General features: G+C 36.4%; 1 long non-coding RNA gene across 1 annotated transcript in view; it reads right to left on the bottom strand.

Annotated features, from left to right (window-relative positions):
- LOC133239655 (uncharacterized) overlaps positions 1–15372 on the bottom strand; it is a 29477-nt gene extending 14105 nt beyond the window's left edge. Inside the window, exons 1-2 of the long non-coding RNA XR_009733920.1 lie at positions 15284–15372; positions 15059–15115 (exon numbers count right to left, since the gene is read on the bottom strand). This is a non-coding gene — a long non-coding RNA (uncharacterized LOC133239655). The remainder of the gene's footprint in view (positions 1–15058; positions 15116–15283) is intronic.
- Between the last annotated feature and the right edge of the window lie 19 nt (positions 15373–15391).

Below are 15391 nucleotides of genomic sequence, written 5' to 3'. Positions count from 1 at the left end.
GCCTGCCAAAGTTTGAGCCCTGGATCAGGAAGGTCCCCTGGAGGAGGAAATGGCAACCCACTCCAGTATTCTTGCTTGGGAAATCCCATGGAGAGAGGAGCCTGGTGGGATTCAGTCCACGGAGTCGCAAAGAGTCAGACACGACTGAGTGACTAAACAATAAAGAAGGTGAAGGAAAACATTGAAAAGGCCCAGAAATCAGAGAAAGGCTAGTGTATCAGAAAAACTGAAAGGGGCTAAGCAAAATGGTTTAGAATTTGTGCGGGTGGGAAAAGACAGGGAGAAAGAAGGCTGGCATGAGCAAAGAGCTGGGGCCAAGAGCCTTGTATGCCAGGGTTAGGAGGTTGAATTTAAAGCTGAAGGAAATTGGTAGGCACAGAAAATTTTAAGGGAGGGCTTGGGAATGACAGGATTAAATCCACATTTCAAAAGATTACTGACAGTAGCCAGGATGGATTAGAGAAGATTATACCAAAGAAAGGAGGCCAGTTCGGGAGCTATTCCAACAGCCCACACTCAAAGAGGTAAGCCAGGCAGGAGGGGAAAAAGGAAGGTTTAAACTGAGTGCTTTGTGTTAGTCCATTGTTTTTCACTCAATGTGATCTTATTTATTTAGTTTTGAAATTTTGGTACTTAAAATTTTTAAAATTTTGTTCATCGAGAGTACACATTTCTAAAATTATTCTTCTGTCTTATTCTTAGTTAGAAACTGCAAAACAATGTGAATTAATTGAAGAGCTTTTCAGGTAGCTGAGTGTAAAAAAAAAAAAAAAGTGAGCAAGCAAAAATAATCAGGAGAAATGACTACACTGTATTTTCTGCTTGCTCTGTACCAGTCATATTGCCCAGAAGTTTAAATGCCTCACAAGCAACAAAAACAAACCAGTGAAGTATATCAAACTGAAAAAAAATAAAATAAAATAAATGCTACCGCACAACAAAGGAAGCCAGCAAAGTGAAAAGGCAACCTATGGAATGGGAGAAAATACTGGCAAATCATACATCTGATAAAGGGTTAATATCTAAAACAGTTAGAGAACTCATAGAACTCAACAGTAACAGCCAATTAAATAAATAAACAAATAATTTAAACATGGGCAAAGGACCCGACTAGACATTTTTCCAAAGAAGACATATAAATGGTCTGTATGAAAAGATGCTCAACATCACTAATCATCAGACAAATGGGAATCAAAACCACAATGATATACTACCTCATAGCTGTTAGGATGGCTATTATGAGAAAGCAAAAAGAAAAACCAAGAGATAAGTGTTGGTGACAGTGTGGAGAAAAGGGAATGCTCATGCACTCTTGATGGGAATGTAAATTGATACACCCATTACAGGATGAAGTTTCCTCATTAATTTATAAATAGAATTATCATATAATCCAGCCATCTCACTTCTGGGAATATATCCAAAGAAAATGAAAACATTATCTCTAAGAGATATCTGCATTCCCAGGTTCATTGTGGCATTGTTTACAATAGCCAAGGTATGGAAACAGTCTTAATGTCCACTAGGGATGAGTGGATAGAGAAGATGAGAGAGAGATATATATATACACATATACATACACTATATATACAACAAAATATTATTTAGCTATTTAAAAAAGGAAATTTGACATTTGTGACAACATGGGGATAAACATTGATGACATTATGCTAAAAAAATAAGTCAAAGAAAGATACTGTATGATCTCACTTTCATGTGTTATCTAAAAAAGTTGAACTCATAAAAACAGAGATTAGAATGATGATTGCCAGGGACTCAGTGGGGAGGGCAATGGAGGTATTAGTCAAAGGATACAGACTTCCAGTTATAAGATGAATAAGTTCCGGGAATTTAACATTTGACATGGTGATTATAGTTAACAATACCACTGTATACTGGAAATGGGCTAAAAGAGCAAATCTTAAATGTACTCATCATAAAAGAAAAAAAAATGTATTTGAGGTGATTGATGTGTTAACTAATTTTATTGTGGCAATCATTTTACAATATGTATGTTTATCAAATTGTCATATATTTTAAGTACATATGATTTTGTTTGTTAGTTATACTTCAATGGAGCTGGGGGGAGGAGTGAAGAAAAAATGCCTCAAGGCAAGGAGCCAGGTAGCATACCTTCATTTTACCTAGCAGATGCTGCCCTTGAGAGAGGGCTAGAGTTTGTCAAAGCCACCCACCTAATTAGAAGTGGAGTTGGGCCACCATGCCTGCCATATCTCCAGATCACATTAGAAGGAATTTGGGCATTTACCTCCTGGGGAGGAGTAGCTTGAATTCTTCAGGGAAAGATGGGAGTGGTGATTAACTTCCTGCTCCAAAGACATTATGCAGAATATTTCTAAACCCTAGAAACTTATTACACACATGCACACACCTTTCATGTGGGTTGGGGTGAAAAATCTTTTAGAAGGAACCTAGAGATAAGAGAGGTGGAGTTCGCGTTCTATCACTTTCTATCTAAGGTACAAACTTTCTCAGTCTTTCAGTAACACTTTCCCTAAGTCACACATGCAGACATCCTCTTCACACTCTCCGCATTTACCTCCAAAGAAAATTAACAGAATGTCTTATAGCATACAGGGAACATAGCCAATGAATCCTTTGATGCTGGGTTTTAACCTCCGGAGAAAGCCGGACTGGGATTCTAGCACTAGAGCACATCAAGTAACACGGGTGGTAAAGATAAGGGTTGATCAAAATGTAAAAGGAACAACAATAAATTCCATCCAAACCAGGATTCATCCTGGGCTTTTACAGGTAAAGGCTGTTAACACTACTACTTGTTTCTCTCCATTCAGTTATATTTTCCGAGTACATTGTATGATGCCTGACTAAAGAGTTAAATTCTTCTGCTTTTAATCTTTGGTATGCTCTTGATAACCTTTACAAGCAGGTTAGATAATGCATTTAGTGCTCTATGTTTCTGGGTTTTGATCTTTGTCTTGCTGATATCCTACTATGCCTTCTTTTTTTCTCTTTTCCTTAACAAAGGAGACTAGCAATATATTAGACATTTATTTACCAAAAATTAGTTGTTAGTGGATTAAGATAATATTTTTATCCCATCAAGGCTAGGAATAATGACATCACAATGGAGTTTGAAGCATTTCTTCAGTTTACACATTTATCTAATTCCTTTTCTTTTTCTTTTCCTTTCCCCACCCCTAATCAGCCCTGTAGAGACTTTAAAGACAGGCTTAATCAAGATGAGAAAACACAAATAAAGATAAGTCATATAACTTGCCAGTCAACAGGTACTGTATATGTTCTTTTGGATTGCATACCAAGGCTCTGACTGCCCGCCAGTAGGTCAGTGAAATTTAGAACAATTAATAATTAAATGTACATATATGGGATGGGAGTGAATAGCAAAATCAAACACTTTCAATTGTGTGAACAAAAAAGTTGAGCAAATTTTTAATGTTTGTAGGGTGATAAACAGTGATATTTAACTGACTTTTATATTACCTTTCATAAAGACTGGAAACTTTGCATAAGTTTGGAATCCAATCAAAGATTGGATCTTCTACCCTTCTCTAATCTAATGCTCTTCCCTTTGAAATGTTCTTGCTATTTAAAGAGAAAAAAATTTCAGCAAGCAAATATCTTATGATATCTTAGCCATTTATAAATCACCTATTATTTTATAGAAAGAAATAAAAAGTTTTAACCTTCCCTTGGCTATTCAAAGTAAATAAATTCATATTGAGAACATTTTCTTTACTGTTGTAAATTGACTTAACCCTTAGCAGAACTGAGATTATATAGGATTTTAAAACGTGAGACAATGCATATTAAAGACTACATGGAACTCTAGGAGTCAAGCTTTGTCTTCATATGCCACAAATTCCTCCCACATTCCTTGCTTTTCCAAGACAACATTAACAATCACTGAAGAGGTAAAGAAAATAATATCTGTTTAAAAAAAAAATTACAATCAGTATAGAGTGAAAATTAGACTAATTAATCCATTATTCAAATCAAACATTATATAGCTACTATTAAATGAGCCAAATCTGAATACTCTGCTGTAATTTTTTCCTACCAATCAACATGCAAATTATACATTTTTCCTCCTCTCTCCCCGAATTTCTGCTCTTTTCGTTTGAGCAGCATTGAGATGCATTGAATAAATACAATTAGCTTGATGTAGATCAAATGTATTTTCATTCTAAAGAAAAAAATCACTTGCTCAACTTCTCTATCCTGACTGGGGACTTTGTTATCACCCATATCTTTTAAACACACAGCATCCCCTTCTTCCTTCTTATCCAGACTGTCACCAAACCTTTTTACTTCTTGCCCAACAGTCTCTTAAACCATATCTCCTCTTAGGTCTCTTTTGTCAAAGCCCATATGTTGATTAGGTCTTTTCTTGTTTGCTTTAAACTCCTTGATTTTCCTTTCCCTGCTTGCCATCTCTTTTCTAGAACCATCTTTTGTTTCTGAGATTTCTATTAAAGCATTAAAGAATTTTTTTCTTTCTAAATGAAATTTAAAATGTCTGCCTAATAGTACCCCACTGTTGCCAGGAATAAGGAATAGAGATATCCATTTGGCTTACCATGTGTTTATCCTATTATTTTCAGGGAAGGCTGTTATATATTTTTAAAATGCATGCTAGTATCTAGAAATATAGAACATTAATATTTCTTATATTTGTCACTTACCTACTATACACCAGCCACTTCATAAAAATAATATTTACCTCTAACAACTTTTCAGGCAATATGCCCTATCTCCATTTTCCAATTGAAGGGACTGAGTGCAGATAATTGACTTGTACTTTGTTGCATATCATACAGCCCCCTCATTAACAACCACTCATCTTTTATCTCCATTGCTCACTTACTTCTTCTGTGATAAACTTCGTTATGTCAGCTTCAGTCTCTTCAAGATTTCCTAAAAGAACTGAGCTGACCAGAAATACGGTTCTTGGCTCAAGAGTGACTTTTTAGACCCCCTGCAGCAAAGCTCTGGACTTGAACTATGAGGAAATGAGCATTGTCTTGCTTCTCAGCTAGACGTTAAAGGTGTGGTTTTGATGTGCAGAAGCTTTTAAGGTTAATTAGGTCCCATTTGTTTATTTTTGCTTTTATTTCCAATATTCTGGGAGGTGGGTCATAGAGGATCCTGCTGTGATGTATGTCAGAGAGTGTTTGGCCTATGTTCTCCTCTAGGAGTTTTATAGTTTCTGGTCTTACATTTAGATATTTAATCCATTTTGAGTTTATTTTTGTGTATGGTGTTAGAAAGTGTTCTAGTTTCATTCTTTTACAAGTGGTTGACCAGTTTTCCCAGCACCACTTGTTAAAGAGATTGTCTTTAATCCATTGTATATTCTTGCCTCCTTTGTCAAAGATAAGATGTCCATATGTGCGTGGATTTATCTCTGGACTTTCTATTTTGTTCCATTGATCTATATTTCTGTCTTTGTGCCAGGTGAAAAGACAGCCTTCAGAATGGGAGAAAATAATAGCAAATGAAGCAACTGACAAACAACTAATCTCAAAAATATATAAGCAACTCCTACAGCTCAATTCCAGAAAAATAAATGACCCAATCAAAAAATGGGCCAAAGAACTAAATAGACATTTCTCCAAAGAAGACATACAGATGGCTAACAAACACATGAAAAGATGCTCAACATCACTCATTATCAGAGAAATGCAAATCAAAACCACTATGAGGTACCATTTCACACCAGTCAGAATGGCTGCGATCCAAAAGTCTACAAGTAATAAATGCTGGAGAGGATGTGGAGAAAAGGGAACCCTCTTACACTGTTGGTGGGGATGCAAACTAGTACAGCCACTATGGAGAACAGTGTGGAGATTCCTTAAAAAACTGGAAATAGAACTGCCTTATGATCCAGCAATCCCACTGCTGGGCATACACACTGAGGAAACCAGAAGGGAAAGAGACACATGTACCCCAATGTTCATCGCAGCACTGTTTATAATAGCCAGGACATGGAAGCAACCTAGATGTCCATCAGCAGATGAATGGATAAGAAAGCAGTGGTACATATACACAATGGAGTATTACTCAGCCATTAAAAAGAATACATTTGAATCAGTCCTAATGAGGTGGATGAAACTGGAGCCTATTATACAGAGTGAAGTAAGCCAGAAAGAAAAACACCAATACAGTATACTAACGCATATATATGGAATTTAGAAAGATGGTAACAATAACCCTGTGTACGAGACAGCAAAAGAGACACTGATGTATAGAACAGTCTTATGGACTCTGTGGGAGAGGGAGAGGGTGGGAAGATTTGGGAGAATGGCATTGAAACATGTAAAATATCATGTATGAAACGAGATGCCAGTCCAGGTTCGATGCACGATACTGGATGCTTGGGGCTAGTGCACTGGGACGACCCAGAGGGATGGTATGGGGAGGGAGGAGGGAGGAGGGTTCAGGATGGGGAACACATGTATACCTTTGGCGGATTCATTTTGATATTTGGCAAAACTAATACAATTATGTAAAGTTTAAAAATAAAATTAAATTAAAAAAAAAAATAAAGGTGTGGTTTTGTCTACTTTCCACTAGTACAAATGAACTGTTCCTTTAAATTTAAAGGCAGAGGATGAAATTTAAGATAAAGACATTTTTGAAAGGAAGTAGAAAATATTTGAAGACATCTGAAGAGGTAGGTCTAGGGAGTGAGTACCCAAGACAAGAAAGAAATTGACTAGGCCTCCAGGAAATGACAGAAATTCAAAACAGCAAAATATTAATTTATAAAGATATAGAAAGAGTCAAATGTTCTCCTTACTTTCTAGGATCGCCAATCTAAAAATATGTTCCTTTTCATTCTTATTCATAATTTGATCATTTATTGGGCCTAGAGAAAATTATTTTCCATTTAATCTTTACAATAATCACATGAGTTTGATAATGTTATTTCCATTTTTAATATGTGTAATAAATAAGTCTTAGAGAAGTTAAGTGATTTTCCTAACATTACTTGTTAGCAGTAGGTAAAAAGGGGAGAATTTGAACCCAAGTCACTCTGACCTCAAAAGTTAGGGCTATTAAGCATTAACCTCAACTGCTTTTTCTAAAGGTTTTCATATATCTACTTTGTGCCACTGAGTATAAGAGGATGAATTAGAAGTTATCCCTAACACACACAAAAAAATAAAAAAGTTAGGGTTATTAATCATTACCCTCAACTGCTTTTTCCAAAGGCTTCTGTGTATCTACTTTGTGTCACAGAGGATAAGAGATTGAGTTAGAGGTTATCCCTGATGTCAAAAAATTGATTGCTCAAAAAGGAAGGTTGACAAGAGAAAGAGTATTTTGTTATGTGGTAAGGAGTTATTGCAGAGAAACTAGCCGTGGGTTCTAACTCTACTGGGTGATAGAGAGCAATTTTTTTTTTTTCCTATACCCTGCTGCCATCACCATTCTGTAAAAGCAGATTGGCCAAAGCTTTCTTCTCTAGAAGATTATTTAGGAATAATTCACATAATTACATAAGCAGGAGGTGAGAGCAAAAGGCAACACTGGTTGAAAGGCAGAGAAAGAAATAAAATTATGTTGTTGTCTTCATCGTAAGAATGTTAAATAAACATTGTAAAAAATTCATAATATTTTAAGCTTAAAATGTTAATGATATGTTTTGAACCATTCTCTTTCCAAAAGAACCCTTATTATTATTATTACTTAAGGGGAAGGGAATGATAAGGAAGAGGAAAGAAATACTATCTATTTGAAGATATTTGACTAAGTGTTAGACTTTGTGTTCAGAACTTTATAAAATGACCTCATGTATTCGATACCGTCAACACCCCCAAAAGGTAGGCATTATCATTTCCATCTTACAGATAAGAAAACAGAGGAGTACAGATGCCTGTATCTTGCCCACGGTCATACTATTAGTTATTAGAGTCAAAAGTCAAATCTAGACCCATGAGACATCAAAGTTCATGTCTTTTTCTAATATCACCACCACGGAACTTGACCATGTACATTTATTACATTAAAACATTGAAATGACAAAGTTTTAAAAAAGGTAAGCATGTATTTTGGGAATGGAATCCCACTATCCATTTGCCTTTTCCTGAGTGGGAACCCTTACTGGGTGAAATCAAATCTGATATTGCCACCTATACTGGGGCTTTTTTGGGGGAGCGGGGCGGGGGGCTTTAAAAAGGCACAGAGAGTGTAGGAAGATACTAATGGAAGAGGAAGAAATAGCTCCAACTTGATTGTTGATCTTGGTCAGGAAATTTGTCCTTGTTTTGTCTCAGCAAAGTCACATACTCTCAATATTACTAACTAAAGAACATACTTCAGTGTATGATTTTAACAACTGATATTTATTAAGCATTTCCTACAAGCCCAACACTTCAATCACCTGCAGTTCTGACCACAACTCAGGAGAACAGGTATTATCAACCACTGTTTACCAACGAGAAAAACAGAGACTGGAGAATGAATAAATTGCCAGAAGTGCTAAATCTAAGACTCTAGCACAAGCACGCATGACTTTAGAGCTGGTCTATAGGATTGTGAAGAAAAAAATAAAAAGACTAGAGTATTCCAGAATTTCAGAACTACAGACGTGACCAGGGGAACTGCCTGCATTCTGACCTTCTGAAAAGGGATTATGATTTCATTTTTTTTCAGTAATGATGACCAAGCCCTCCTCACAAACAATTCCACAAACAAGCTTTTTTGACTGAACTCTTCTATAGAAGGAAATATTTTTGCCCTGACATAGAAAAAAGGGTAAGTATGTCTCAACAAAGACTGAAAAGACATGTAAGCATTTCCTTGGTATATCCAACATTATCTTTTTCTGACTACATAGCAATAGGTCAATATAAAATAGTTAAAAATAATATTTAGCTATACAAATAATTCATGTTTGCTGAAAATAAATTATATAAAAGTATGATAAAAATATTCCCCAATCCACCTATTGTTAACCTCTATCCTCCAGAAAATAATAATTTAGTGTATATCTGATTCAATATTTCATTTGGAATAAAGATTAGGTATTGTAAGGGAAATATGAAGCAGGCTATATATTAAAGAATTATTATTTAGCTAGTAACACTTTCATGGAGTAATGGGGAGCTTCAGTTCAATTCAGTTCAGTCATTCAGTTGTCTCCAACTCTTTGTGACTCCATGAATCACCGCATGCCAGGCCTCCCTGTCCATCACTAACTCCTGGAGTTCACTAAAACTCATGTCCATCAAGTCAGTGATGCCATCCAGCCATCTCATCCTCTGTTGTCCCCTTCTCCTCCTGCCCCCAATCCCTCCCAGCATCAGGGTCTTATCCAATGAGTCAACTCTTCGCATGAGGTGGCCAAAGTACTGGAGTTTCAGCTTTAGCATCATTCCTTCCAAAGAAATCCCAGGGCTGATCTCCTTCAGAATGGACTGGTTGGATCTCCTTGCAGTCCAAGGGACTCTCAAGAGTCTTCTCCAACACCACAGTTCAAAAGCATCAATTCTTCGGCTCTCAGCTTTCTTCAGAGTCCGACTCTCACATCCATACATGACCGCTGGAAAAACCATAGCCTTGACTAGACGGACCTTTGTTGGCAAAGTAATGTCTCTGCTTTTCAATGTGATATCTAGGTTGGTCATAACTTTCCTTCCAAGGAGTAAGTGTCTTTTAATTTCATGGCTGCAATCACCATCTGCAGTGATTTTGGAGCCCCCAAAAATAAAGTCTGACACTGTTTCCACTGTTTCCCTATCTATTTCTTATAAAACATTAAAAACACTAAACACAAAATTTTTTGGTTTCTTCCCTCTTCAAGAAACGGATTATTTCAAGATTTTCTACTCTCATACCATACTCATCCAGTTCTTGCGATGTCTTCCCAATTCTACTTTCTTGGACAATGTCCCCTATTAGACCTTCCTTTTTTCTTCCTATTGCTCCTCTCCTAGTTCAGATCTCCATTTCTCCTACTTGGACAGTTGTGAGAGATTTCTCATAGAGCTCTCTCCACCTGACTCTTTCCTACTCCCATCAGTGCTACAAACATCGTTGTTGTTGTTGTTCAGTCGCTAAGTCGTGTCTGCCTCTCTACGACTCCATGGACTGCAGTATGTCAGACTTCCTGTCTTTCATTTTCTCCTGGAGTTTGCTCAAACTCATGTCACTGAGTTGGTGATGCCATCCAACCATCTCATCCTTTGTCACCTCCTTCTCCTCCTGCCCTCAATCTTTCACAGCATCAGGGTCTTTACCACATCAGGTGGCCAAAGTATTGGAGCTTCAGCTTCAGCGTCAGTCCTTCCAGTGAACATTCAGGGTTGTTTGTTTTCCTTTAGGATTAACTGGTTTGATCTCCTTGCTTTCCAAGGGAATCTCAAGAGTCTTCTCCAGCACCAAAGATCGAAAGCATCAATTCTTTGGCACTCAGCCTTCTTATGGTCCAACTTCCATCAGTGCTGCAAATATACTGCCAGATTAATTTCCTAGAATACAGCTCTACCTGTGTTACCTATTTCTCTCATACACTTTTAAAAGCAGGTTTACTGAAGTACAATGCACACACAATAAAATTCACCTGTTTTAAATGTACAATTTGATAATTTTCAGTAATTTATGAAGTTATACAATAATCAACAAATTCAGTTTTAGAACATTTCTGTCATGCCTAGAAACCCTCTATGCAAGTTTATATTCAATCTTTATTCTCTCTCTGCAGCCTCTGGCAAATACTAATCTATATTCTGTCTCTGTATATTTGCCTTTTCTGCACATTTTATATAAGTAGAATTTTACAATATATGATCATTTCAGTCTGGCTTCTTTCACTTAGCAAAATATTTTAAAAATTTAGTCATGTGGTAGAATTTATCAGTAGTTAATATCATTTCATTGTATAGATACACCACATTTTGTTTATTCAGTAGTTGATAGATATCTGGATTGATTCCAGTTTAGGGCTATTGTGAATAAGCCTGCTATGAAATATATTTACAAGATTTTGGGTAGGCTTATTTTTTTTTTCTTTTGAATACATACTATGAATTGGAATTTTTGGATCATAGAAGAACTGTATGTTTTTTGAGGAACTGTCAAACTATTTTCCAAAGTGGTTTCCCCGTCTTGCATCCCCTACAGTAGTGTGATAAGAGTTTCAGTTTCTTTACATCTTCATCATTGCTTATTACAGTTTTTTAAAATTACATCATTCTAGTAGGTGTGACGGAGAAGGTGATGGCACCCCACTCCAGTACTCTTGCCTGGAAAATCCCATGGATGGAGGAGCCTGGTAGGCTGTAGTCCATGGGGTCGCTGAGAGTCAGACACGACTGAGCAACTTCACTTTCACTTTTCACTTTCCTGCATTGGAGAAGGAAATGGCAACCCACTCCAGTGTTCTTGCCTGGAGAATCCCAGGGACGGGGAGCCTGTTGGGCTACTGTGGATGGGGTCGCACAGAGTCAGACACGCCTGAAGCGACTTAGCAGCAGCAGCAGCAGTAGGTGTGAAGCTGTGTCTTGTTCTAATTTCCTTTTCTCTAATGACTAATGAGGTTGAGTATCTTTACTTGTGATTATTAGCCATCAGTGTATCCTCTTTGGTGTCTATTCAAATCACCACCCCCTTAAAAAAAATAAGTTGTATTTTTATTGAGTTGTAAATACACATTATTTATTTTGCATATGAGTCCCTTATTGAAGAGATGATTTGCAAATGTTTTCTCCCAATCTGTGTCTTGTCTTTATACTTTCCTATTAGTGTTTTCAACTTTAAATTATAAAGTTTTAATTATGTCCAACTGCAATATTTTTCACTTAGGTATCATATATTTTGTGTCCTATCTAAAAATTCTTTGCCTAACCTAAGGTTATAAACATTTTCTACTGTTTTCTTCGAGAAGGTTTGTAGACTCTTACATGTAGGTCTGTAATCCACTTTGAGCTAACTTTTGAGTATGGAGTGACATAATGATTTCAAATCATCTTTTTACACATGGATATTCAACTTTTTAACTGTTGGTTAAAAAAAAACTCCTTGCCTCATCTATTGAAAATTGATTGAAAATCACTGTACTCTGATAAATTTTAATGGCTCCATATTGCCTACTGAATCACTTCAAACTTTTGAGCCTGGGACTAAAGCTCTCCCACCCACAAACTCCGAGATCCATCACAACTTATTCATAACCAATATAATGTTTCGCTATCTTCTTTCCATCCATACTCTGTGTACCAATTAACCTAAATTACTTGATTTTAGCCTGTGTGGTGCTCTTCAGTTCATATTGGCAATGCTGGTGACTTAGTTTATACCATTTTTCTTCCTAGACACTCCTAGATATTTAAATCCTACCTATTCATTCAAAATCTAGCTTCAATGCACCTCTCTGCTAGGTGTGATCTTTGCTTCTGTGTATGCTCCTGGCTCTCATTCTGTCCCTGTCTTAGGATATGTCCGCTTTCCATTTTGCATTATAATTGTTTCTGAAAATGCTTTATCCCCATTATATGGGTAAAAGTCTTTGAAGATCATTTGATTTGTATTTAATTGATCCTCAATCAATATTTATTTAATGAATGTGAATAATGTGAATGAATAATATTCACATATAACTGCCCTTACAGGTTTAATGGGAAGCAGTTTACGGATTGTCAAACAGACTGCACTATCGGAATCCAAATCCTAGGATCTTTGCTGATTCTTTAGGAGAACAGTACAACTACGTTTTATCAAGACAGAGAGTGACGGAGTCTGATTAAAATGTGTTTCCTTTTATCAGAAGGGTAAGACTCTTATCTTGTTTTCCAAGGGCTCGGTGGCTGTTTTCGAACATAAAGATCAAAGAGTTTTTTGCCCCCCTCTTCCAAAACCAATTGTAAGATATTTAAGAAAGTTAAATGTGAGGAATATTGTATTCGAATGCAAATTATTTGAATGTGAATCCTAAACATTATTCACAGTTACTCATTTGACATTTTGAAACAGTGGCAAGACAAATGTCTTAGATTTACAGGTAGTCGTGAACGTTTCCATTGGCCAGTCAATATATTTTTGTTTTCATAGCAACATTTGGAAGGTAGGTGCTTGAATCACAGTTTTCCATTAGAATCTTTTTTTTAAAAAAAACTATTTTTTTCTAGAAATGGACTAATGAAGTTTCCAAAGATCTGACTTTTGAATACACTGGATACACAAGAGAGGCATGACAAGGAAATTCATTACATTCTGAGTTAAGAAACTTGCCAGTGCAGTGAGGTCTTTTCAAAAGAGAGGTGGAAAGTCAGAATAAAATAGGGAAGTTTAAAATAGTGTGATCTGGAGAATGACAAAAAGATCAGAGTGGGAGTAGGGAGGATTATGGAAGAAAGAAGAAACGATGAGATGGGGTGAAGAAGTGGATAGTCTCTCCATAGATTTAAATAAGCTTTAGGCAATTATCTGAACTTTGAAGGGAATTATCTGAACTGCACATCTAAATTTGTTGAGATTTCTCCATTGTAGCTAGTATCTGGTTAAGGTTTGCATGGTAAACTTGCTTTCTTGTGTCATGAGTGGCTTACCAGTCAAAAAGATCCAATGAAATCTTCAAAGCAAATCTGTGTTCAGCAAAGCAATTCACAGGTCTGTTTACAACTTTTCCATCTGTCTCCTAGACTATCTCCAAGGATGCAAACTTTGGACATTACATTTGTTGTTTAGGCATAGAACTCATTTGATCAAAAGGAATCAGTGCATTCTGGCCCACAATTTTAATGAATCCCTTAGTATGAATGTCAGAGTCCTACCTATAAGAAAAAAGTTCACTAAGCAATCATTGAAATGCCTGACTGACAATTGAATAATTAAGATGATCGGCAAAGATAATTCTTGATTGCCTGAAAAATCACTGGAAGGACATTTAGTTTTGCCTATTATAATGTGATTCAGAATCTTAAACATACACAGATCAAAAAAAAAAAAATTGAAGGACTCTGATAATCAGGTTATAAGTTGAAACAGTAATGAGAAAGGAGAATCAGGCAAAAATTGAGGAGAAAGTGGCAAATTTATGAGTAATGCAAATTCTGAAGCACTCTGCAGAATGCTTGGTCTATGAATGTTTGAGTTTAGGTATTACTAGTTGTAGTTTGTCAGTGGTTCTGTATTAGAACTGAACATAGGGAGTTCTAGATATAATTTATCGTATTCAAACAGGCCTTTCTCATTCCACAGTCAGATATTGTAGAATCCACAAAACAACAGAATTCCCTGGGAGGACACTACTTCGTAGTTACCTGATGAAGCAATGGGTGTCACACAGCTTTCATTGAACTGCTGGGGGTAAAGTGGATTGCTGGCCTTTTATCTTTTATCTCTGAAATTGGTCTCCCAGTAGTGACTTTGTTAAATCTGACACATCTTGAATTTACCTTTTTTGAATTGCAAATTTAGCAGCTAGTGCTTTATCTTTTTCAGCACCGAAATTTCCACATTTTGAAGAGATTATTTTTAACGAGAGCCTATTGGAAACTATTGTTATTCAGGTTTTAGAAGGTTCAGTTTGACTCTTTCCCAAACCCAGATACATGCTTACAAAACAGACAAAAAGTAAAAGATGAGGGCAGTAAACACGGCTTATTTGCGATGGAGACATGTTTTGAAAAGCGACAGCATTGAGAACAAGGAAGGGAAGTTAATCCTAAACCTTTAAGAAAGTGTGTGTTAGTCGCTCAGTCGTGTCTGACTTTTTGTGACCCCATGAACTGTAGCCTGCCAGGCTCCTCTGTCCATGGAATTTTCCAGGCAAGAATATTGGAGTGTGTTGCCATTTCCTTCTCCAGGGGATCTTCCCAACCCAGGGTTCAAACCTGGGTCTCTTGCATTGCAGGCAGATTATTTACTTTCTGAGCCACCAGAGAAGTCCTCTAAAATACCTTTGAAATACAGCAATCTGAGCCCAGATACCTTTGCTTTTCTGTTCTCCTGGCATCTGAAGAAATATTAATTTTAATAGCTGTTTCTTGCTGAAAAAAAACATTGGATTATAATACAATGAAATACAATAAAAATACAATAAAATACATACCACAGGAACACTTGTGATATAAAGAGCTTCTATGAGTCTTTTGATTCAGATGGTTTCCTATGAAGTTGACAAATAATGGTTAGAATTTTCCCTTTTACAACTTTAGTTATTTAATTTTAGAAGATAAATTGTCTGACTCAATCAGCTTTAGACATCACTTGTTTTTGAAGAAGCTAAATTAACTTTCATGTATTGGTTCTATTTCCTTCCTCAATTACTAATTACCAAAGATTAATGTTTCAAACAAGGTCTTTTCTCCATATAATCCACCTCCCCTTCCTGCTCCGATCTAGCAGGAAGCCTGCTGAAAGAGGTCATAATCCTTTTGTTTCC

This window comes from Bos javanicus, chromosome 26 (genome assembly GCF_032452875.1).
Source record: "Bos javanicus breed banteng chromosome 26, ARS-OSU_banteng_1.0, whole genome shotgun sequence".
NCBI classification, from domain to species: domain Eukaryota; kingdom Metazoa; phylum Chordata; class Mammalia; order Artiodactyla; family Bovidae; genus Bos; species Bos javanicus.
The sequence above is the reverse complement of the archived record's forward strand: the minus strand, read 5'-3'. Positions and strand labels throughout refer to the sequence as shown.